Below are 9,235 nucleotides of genomic sequence, written 5' to 3' on the forward strand. Positions count from 1 at the left end.
GGGATGCCGAGATGATGAAACTGATCAGGAAGATTATTAATAAAGCAATCTTTAGTGGCAATCAGAAGTGATAGATCTAACATATTTGTAACACGGAGTCGGCTTTGCAGCCTTGGCTAAATGAAGTTTACACGAGACTAGATAATGATCTGAGATGTCATCGCTCTGCTGCAGAATTTCAACGGCATCAACATTTATTCCATGTGATAATATTAGATCTAGAGTATGATTACGACAATGAGTAGGTCTTGACACATGTTGTCTAACTCCAATAGAGTTAAGAATGTCTTTAAATGCCAATCCCAATGCATCTTTTTCATTATCTACATGTATATTAAAATCACCGGCAATTAGGACTTTATCTGCAGCCAGTACTAACTCTGATAGAGTCAGCCAATTCTGTATGGTGCCCTTGTGGCCTGTATACAGTAGCCAGCACAAATCTCAAACGTGATTTATCATTTACATTATATATTGTTACATTAAGCACCAACAATTCAAAATAATTATATTTGAAACTAGACTTCTTAGTAATTTTGAAAATATTACTATAAATTACAGCAACACCTCCCCCTTTGCCTTTCAGACGATGTTCATGTTTATAACAGTAATCTTGCGGGGTGGACTCATTTAAAGTAATGTAATCGTTTGGTTTTAGCCAGGTTTATGTCAAACACAGCACATCTAGATTATAGTCTGTAATCGTATCATTGACAATACGTGCTTTTGAAGTAAGGGATCTAATATTCAGCAACCCAAGCTTTATCATTTGCTCATTTGTATTATATCTGTTTTTTATTTGTTGAATATCAATAAAAAAAAATTACCCTTAGATGGGTTTGGAAGTTTTTTTGTATGTCCTAATTTGGGGAACAGACACAGTCTCTATATGATGATATCTAGGTGAAAGAGGCTCTCTATGTGATGGGATTTATCTGACCTTGGTGACGTGAGACAGCTCGCAGACGGTCAGTTTAGCCAGTCTGTCTGCTTCCTGACCTGAGCCCCAAGTCATGTTTGAGCTCTAAGACTATGTGCCATATTACTAGAGAGAAGAGCAGCACCATCCCAGGAGGGATGAATACCATCTTTTTTTAACAGGTCAGGTCTGCCCCAAAAACTTTTCCAATTGTCTATGAATTCTATATTATTTTGTGGACACCACTTAGACAGCCAGACATTGAGTGAGGACAATCTACTAAGTATCTCATCACTCCTGCGAACAGGTTTTTATATTTATAAGTTTTTATCATTCAAAAACACTCCAACTTTAATTGAACTCACATTCAAAGGGTGAAGTGATATCTCTTTAGATTGTAACCAACTCTGAAATGTAATCCAAAATTCTTGTACAAATTCGCATTGAAAGAAAATGTGCTCTACCGTCTCAATTTCTTTCTCACAAAATCCACATGAATTGTTTTCCCAATTGAATCTTTCATGTAAAAAGCAATTAGATGGATAAATGTCATTCAAGATTTTAAATGTCACTTCTTTGGCCTTAGGAAGGATTGGGTAAGATAAATACTGCTTCCTTATTTTTTTAGCCTCTTCATCACTGAAATCTTTTAGAACATATTTTCTTTTCAGTTGACCAGAGTAAAACTGTTTGGATTACACATTTCTAATAAACTTATTTGTAAACTGTTTAACTATTTAAATTAATTCCTTCAATACAAAGTGGTCTCATTTCTGATTGAGAGTTCAAGTACATTACAAACTGTTTAATCATCATTTTCAAGGGTGCTGGGATGGCCTTTAACACTTTATTATACTCTCTAATTGGGCACTGGAAATTGAGTTTAACACAAAAATCTCTGTAATTCAACAAATTACCAAAAATATCCATCAAATGTGTCAACGCCCATATTCCTTTTTCCATCCAAGTTCCTAAAAACAAGGATTTTCTATTACTCAGAATATACCTGTTGTTCCACAGAGGTGTATTATGTGGTGTAAAGTTGTGCTTAAATATTAGGTTCCAGTACAAAAGAGCCTGCTGATGGAAACCAGATACTTTTACAGGTAGTTTGTTTAAATCATAGTCACACCGCAATATAAAATCAATTCCCCCCATTTTTTGCAAAATTGCATTCGGGATGCTAAACCAAAAAAGGTCCTTATGACACACAAAGGAATTCAACCATTTTAGTTTTAGTACACCATTCATCACAGAAAAATCTATGACATTCATGCCACCCTCTTCAATACTCTTAATCTTGTCATTTTTCCGGATATAATGGCATTTATCCTTCCAAATAAAATTGAAATTTATCTTATTTATTAATTTAATCATGTTGTTTGAAATTTCTAGTGAAAAGGCAGGGTAAATGGCTCTTGATATACTCTCCCTCTTGGATAGAGTTGTCCAAAAATTGTTATATCCCTTTGCAGCCACAAATTTAATATTACTTTACATTTATCAATATTTTTAAGAATGTTTTCTTTTTCCCTTTTTTCTTTATTTCTGGAGACCGTGATGCCCAAATATTTGACTTCTGATTTAACCTGTATATTATCAATTAAGCAAGCTGGTTGGTCACGTAAAGCTAGAATTTCACATTCATTAGTGTTCAATATAACACCTGATGCCTTTGAGAACTGACTGATTGAATCTAACGCTCTGGAAATTTGCCTTTTGTCTTTTAGAAATAAAGTCGTGTCGTCCGCAAACGGACTTATTATGATGTGCTTTCCCATGATGTTGAAGCCATCAGAATTGTTCATTTTAATCCTAATAGACAATAGTTCAGCGACCATTATAAATAACAAAGGAGAACTGTTGCAGCCTTGTCTAATGCCCCTCTTAACTGCGAATCGTGAGCATGTGCCGTGCTCCAGAGATACACAGCTGTTAATATCATTGTAAAGTAACCTAATCAAATTAGAGAATTTCTGTCCAATACCAAAATGATTTAAAGTTTCTAAAATAAAAGGGTGTTCTACTGAATCAAAAGCTTTGTAGAAATCTAAAAATACAATAAAACCATGTTCTACAAATGTATGACTGTACTCGATTAAAGCTGCATTATGCAGCTTTGCCGATTTCTTCGCTGTTTTCTCGCGTTTTGCTCGCGGGTTTCTCTATAGAGCTCCCCCTACAGCTTCGGAATAGATATTTGACAACACTGTCGTCAAAACTCGTTGGCTCGTCCCATCTTCTCCCGCTGGTCATGTGCATTTGTTTTCAAAGAACCCGGCGAACGCACGAAGCCATGTCCACTGAGGTATGTATAATACACAGAAGGCTAGCATATACATGTTTAGATAGTATATGTGTGCAGTGCCGTAAAGCAGTTTGTTACATCGCGAGACCTGATATCACGCGATACTTCCTGATGCTGCGGCCGTCGGCCCGCCGGCCCAAAGTTGCAAGGGTGGTTTTTCGTCTCACAGGCGCTCGAAGGGTGCGAGAAGACCACTATTCAACCCGAAAACAGTCATATAACCATTCCAATGACTCCGAAGCTGTTCGGTTAAGATAAAAAAGTTACTTAGTTCAACTTTAAGTCTAGTACAATCTTATGTTATTATGGATAGATCTTCCAGCAAGGAAGCCAGACTGCGTTTCATTTATTATCTGTGTTAGGCATTTTTTTTTATCCTAGCTGCAATAATTCCCGATAACAACTTATAATCAATATTAAGAAGTGTAATTGGTCTTAAATGATCTAACAATCTTTTATCTTTGCCATGTTTAGGAATAAGTATTATTAGGCCTTGCTTCATGCTTGTTGTTAAGTCATTCTTCACTATGCATTCTTGAATTGCCTTAAATAATAAATTTCTGATTTCTTTCCAAAAGAATCTATAAAATTCGGCAGTGAGCCCGTCGGTACCCGGAGATTTATTCAATGACAATTTCAAGCTCACGTCATCCAATTCTTCTACTCTTATATCGGACTCACAGAATTCTTTAAACGAAACATCAATCTTGGGTATGAAGTCCTTAATTTCATTTAAAAAAATTGAGGAATCTGGTTGGGAATATGCAGAGGTGTAAAGATTATTATAAAATGTAAAAACTGCATTTTCCATGGTTTTATTGTCTTTGCACTCTATTCCATTTATCAGTAAACTTGATATTGCCTTATTTTCCTGTCTTCTCGTCTCTAAATTACTGAAATATGAGGTGTTCCTTTCTCCTTCCTCTATCCACTTTGCTCCGTGATCTCACAAACGCACCCTTGAGCTCTTTTGCTAAACATGTCGTCTAATTTGGCTTGCAATATCAATAATTTGCTTCTATCTTCACTGTTTAATTCTGTCTTATCACAATATTTACTAATTTCCTGAAACAATCACTTCTCTTCTTTTTTCCCTGGCAATCTCCTTGCTAACCTTAATGGAACATTCTCGAATTCTACACTTTACAAATTCCCATTTATTGCAAAAACTCTCTAGTCTCAATATTTTCAGTTTCAAATATTATTTATTTTATCTTTGTACAATAATCTTTATTTTTTAACAGACCGGAGTTACTTTTCCAGTAGCCTTTATTTTTCCTTATTTTACCAACTGGATTTAATTTAATTTCTACAATACAATGATCCGTTAATGGGGCTTTGGAAATCAAGATGTCTGAGACAAATTTTTGAAGCGAGTGATCAACGAGCCAGTAGTCAATTCTGGATTTACAGGTGTTATTAGGTTTAAACCAGGAGTATTGTTTAACTCCTGAATTTAAACTTCTCCAAATATCAAGTGGTTATTATTCATAAAATCCAAATTCAAAAAAAATGTGTATGATTAAAGTGGTGTCTGTCAAATTTAGTGGGCCATCTATCTTCCCATTCATCAGGTGACATATTCCAGTCACCTCCCATTAGAATAAAGTCTGTTGGATAAAGTGTTTTGAGCTCTGATAAAGTGTTTGTAACATTGTAGCGGACCCCGCCCGAATGATGGCCAAAACTTTACTGATGTTAATGAAGTTTATTGAGTCCGTTTTCAATCCAAAAATCACTGTAAGACTCCAAAAATCACCGTAAGAGCTAAACAAACAAAGTACAAGAAGCGCGAATTACAGACTAGTTCAAAACTCTATCATTAACATTAACATACAGCGAATTACACAAAACAGTCATTAAAACAAACAGTTATCAAATATATACAGACCTTATGCCTTTTCGGGGGTGCTTAACAAAGTTGCAAACGTTATAGCTGCAAAACAACTCTGATCAACTTGAACTGCGTGCTCTCAATACCCGTCAAAATAAAAGTCCCTCCCTAGTAAGACAGATAATGCATTTCTTAAACCCATTTAAACTCACAGAAATATAAAGAAATGTGCTCAAAAACTAATTAGAATATTTATCAAAGCAAAGTCTGTTACACTCCCACCAAATTATAAATGTTATTTCAACATGCATTTTCACTTATAATAACCATTGTGTGTGTATGTGTGTAAAGCAAAGTCCTTTTGAAGATTTGTTCACTCCGCTTCCAATAATAAGACCAACTTCTGAGCTGGTCTCTCTACAACTGAGACCTTGTTTAACCGTTCTCCTTTGTTTAGTTTTTTGTCACCTAGTGCTATTGTGACCTTCCTTACTAGTCCATCTTGGCTAGTTACAGTGTCTACGATCTGTCCTAGTCTCCACTCATTTCTTGGAAGGTTCTCATCTGTATCCATGACCACATCACCAATCTGAAAATTCCTTTTTGGAGCATGCCAGCATTGTCTAGCCGTAATGTTGTGGAGATACTCTTTTTTCCATCTACTCCAAAACTGTTCAGTAAGGTACTGCACCCGTCTCCATCTCTTTCTCCCATAGATGTCTTCTCTTATGAACTTTCCTGGTGGTGGTAGGACTGTGGTGGCTTTCATGGTAATCAGATGGTTAGGTGTGATTAGCATCGTTGAGCCTGCCTGATGAGAGGGAAACTGTAGCATTAAGAACACTCCGTACAGTTTTGATTTGACGCTCCCATACACCACCTGCATGACTGGAATGAGGGGATTCATTACAAAAATCACACTGTTTATCTGCAAGGAAAGCAGTGAGCCTTTCTGGGTCAAGTTGCTGTAATGCCGAGTTCAGTTCGTTTTTTGCGGCAACGAAATTGGTACCTTGATCACATGTGATCTGCCGTACTGTGCCTCGAATTGCAATAAAGCATCGCAAACTGTTGATGAAAGCATCTGTGGACATATCTTCTAACATTTCTATATGAATGGCTCTTGAACAAAAGCAAGTTAGAAGCAGACCATACCTTTTGTGCTGTTTTCTTCCTTCTTTAGTCATGAATGGACCAAAGCAATCCATACCACAATACACAAACGGTGGGGAAGGCTCTACACGTTCTCTGGGAAGATCACTCATCCGCTGGCCTTCCACAGGTTTTCTCAACCTTCTACAAGGTACACAGTTGTGAATGTAAGATGTGACAGCTCTGTTTATTCCAGGTATCCAATAGCCGGAAGATCTGATTGCATTAATTGTGAAACCCTTTCCTTGATGCTTTACACTTTCATGATAGTGTGCAATAATCAATTTTGTTACATGATGATCTTTAGGAAGGATCAGTGGGTGCTTGAACGAGTGAGTGCATGATGAGTGGCTAAGTCTTCCTCCCACCTTGATCATACCATCCGTATCTATCTGAAATTCTGGCAACTGTCATTGAAAAGCCAATATTGAGGGATATTTCTCAGTCACGAGCCATAGGCGTGGAGATTGATGAGACCACAGATGTATCTGTGTGCAGACAGCTAGACATTCACGTGAGGTAGATCTACTCAAAGTGTAACATTTCATTGACCAATAAAATTTTAATAACAGATCATTGAAAAGTATAAAATGTATCATTTGGACATAGATACTTGGACAATGCGGGTAAGGTCTTCTGCCAATTCCTGGATCTGATTTGCCTTACTGACGGGAAAGCAGATTCAATAGTGGCAGCACTAAAAAATATTATTCACACGAACGGCATACTGACACACCTAATCTTTGGCCTTGGAACCGATGGTGCTGCTATAATGACAGGTATCATAACCTTCTTTTTGTAAATAATTAAACTGTTTTCAATATTTTGTTTCTTGTTAAATTAATAAACAAATGTATTTAATAGGAAGACAAAATGGAGTTGCAAAACAGCTATCAGAGGAATGGCCACGGCTCCTAAGTGTCCACTGTGGTGCACATAGGCTAGTTCTAGCCTGTAAGGATGCATCTGAAGAGGTGCCTTACATGGCTACATTCAGAGACCATTTGGAACAGTTGCACCTGTACTTCAGAAACAGTGCAAACCGCTCTGCTTCTCTGAAAGCCGCTGCAGAGATTCTCGGTGTGTGTGAGCTGAAAGTGAAGGTAAATAAGTTATGCCTAAAAGAAAATGACATATATGAATACTTAACTTGCATTTATATTCATTTTTTAAACTGTTTTTTTCTGTCTTTGACTAGCAAGTAAAGGACACACGGTGGCTCTCCCAACATGAAGCAGTAAAAAAACCTCCTAAGGAACATAACTGCTGTACTGGGTGCCTTGGCAGATGAAGTAGAGACCCGCAAATGTCCTACTGCTAAGGGACTTTATTCATTCCTTGCCACCTATCGCTTCATTGCCGCCCTTCATCTGCAAGCTGATGTGCTCCCTCACCTGGCACGCCTCTCTAAGCTCTTTCAAAAGGAGGATGTCATGTTTCTGACAATCAAAGAGCAGGTAACTTAAATAACTCAGCTCAACTGCTATGTTTTATCTTGTTTATTTATTTTTGTTTATATAGGGTACCACAATTAATCTTTTCACATGAGTGAGTCAATATGCTTATTTTTTCCAGGTACCTGTCACCCTGGCCTTAATAAAGGGCATAAAAGATTCTGGTGGTCATCAACCTGGCTCACACCTGAGTAAGTTGACCCAAAATTTGGAAGACCCTTCAGGACTGGGTGCATTCTGCATCTCTGCTGAACAGGAAAGAGGGAGAAGAGGGGGTAATGCAGGAGACAGACAGCAGTACTGGCAAAGATTTCAATCACAGGTATGATTATGTGGCTTTTGTCTGACTTTATTGATCTAAATTAAATATAGCTGTTGCACAGTTTTATTTATACTAATAGTTTACTGACATTTTTCATGTGTTTGATTAGGTGATGGATCCATATTTGGATGGCCTCATTGCCCATCTCGAGAGATGTTTCTGTGAGGTTGGAGTTGTGGCTGCATTTGGAATACTCGGTCCACAAGCAGCTACACTCCCTGATGACACTGCACACACAAAACTGAGGATACTAGTAGAGAAGTTTTGTTCCTGTGTCGATTTTGGAACAGTCCTTGAAGAATGGGCTTCTTTCAAGGAGCAAGTGGTCTCAGGTCCACTTAAGGTAACTTACAAATGTGACATTTTTACATGACATTATCATGAACACTACACTGTGTTACTGATATCATTTTTAACCTTTTCAGAACAAGACACAGCTGGCAATATTGTCTGAACTGTCCTCAAAATATGATGAGTTTGGTGTCCTGTACCCAACTATGAGCCTGCTGGCTTCTATTGCTCTGACGGTCCCAGTCAGTAGTGTAAACTGTGAAAGGGACTTTTCAACCATGAACAGGGTAATACAAACTTTTCACAATAGGATTTGCTGCTTTTAGCTATATGTTAAGCTATCACATTTAACAGTTAATGCATTTGCAGGTCAAGACAAACATCCGCAATAGGCTGCAAGGAGACCATCTTGCAGCATGCATGCGGATCTCAATAAATGGGCCAGACGTTTCTGACTTCCCATATCAAGAGGCTCTGGAAATGTTCTTCCAGAAGCCCAGAAAGATACACTGCAGTGACAAAAGCTGCACACTTTGTGGATAAATTACATAAAAATAAATGTTCCAATGTTTAGTTTAATGTACAGTACAATTTTCCCCAACCAACCAAATGGCCGTTTGCCGTTTCCTGCGTTGGTATGTGATCACGACTGACAGGAATACACTCCTTGGTATATACTGGAGGCAGATTGATATGTACTGATGAATTGTACCCTCTCACACGAAGATCAGACACTCTTTTACTTTTAATTTTCATATTGTCTCCCATCATGGTGGTAAGTTTGAGTTTTATTGGCTGAGTATCCACTTGCAGTGCATTACTCACTTCTTCATCAATGAAAGTGGTGTCACTCTGAGTGTCTAACAAAGCATAGACAAGCTGTTCATTGGATGGATTTTTGATGGACGACACCCATACAGGTACAATCATGGATGTAATGACTGCACGACCTTCT

At 37.6% G+C, this 9,235-nt stretch overlaps 1 long non-coding RNA gene across 1 annotated transcript; it reads left to right on the forward strand.

Annotated features, from left to right (window-relative positions):
- Positions 1-6,606: 6,606 nt before the first annotated feature.
- On the forward strand, positions 6,607-8,588 carry LOC311290882. The gene is made up of 6 exons (XR_014627467.1): positions 6,607-6,732; positions 6,823-6,992; positions 7,078-7,131; positions 7,501-7,989; positions 8,099-8,332; positions 8,415-8,588. It is a non-coding gene; the product is annotated as an uncharacterized lncRNA (long non-coding RNA).
- The last annotated feature ends 647 nt before the right edge of the window (positions 8,589-9,235 follow it).

This window comes from Rutilus rutilus (genome assembly GCF_951802725.1).
Source record: "Rutilus rutilus genome assembly, chromosome: 5".
NCBI classification, from domain to species: domain Eukaryota; kingdom Metazoa; phylum Chordata; class Actinopteri; order Cypriniformes; family Leuciscidae; genus Rutilus; species Rutilus rutilus.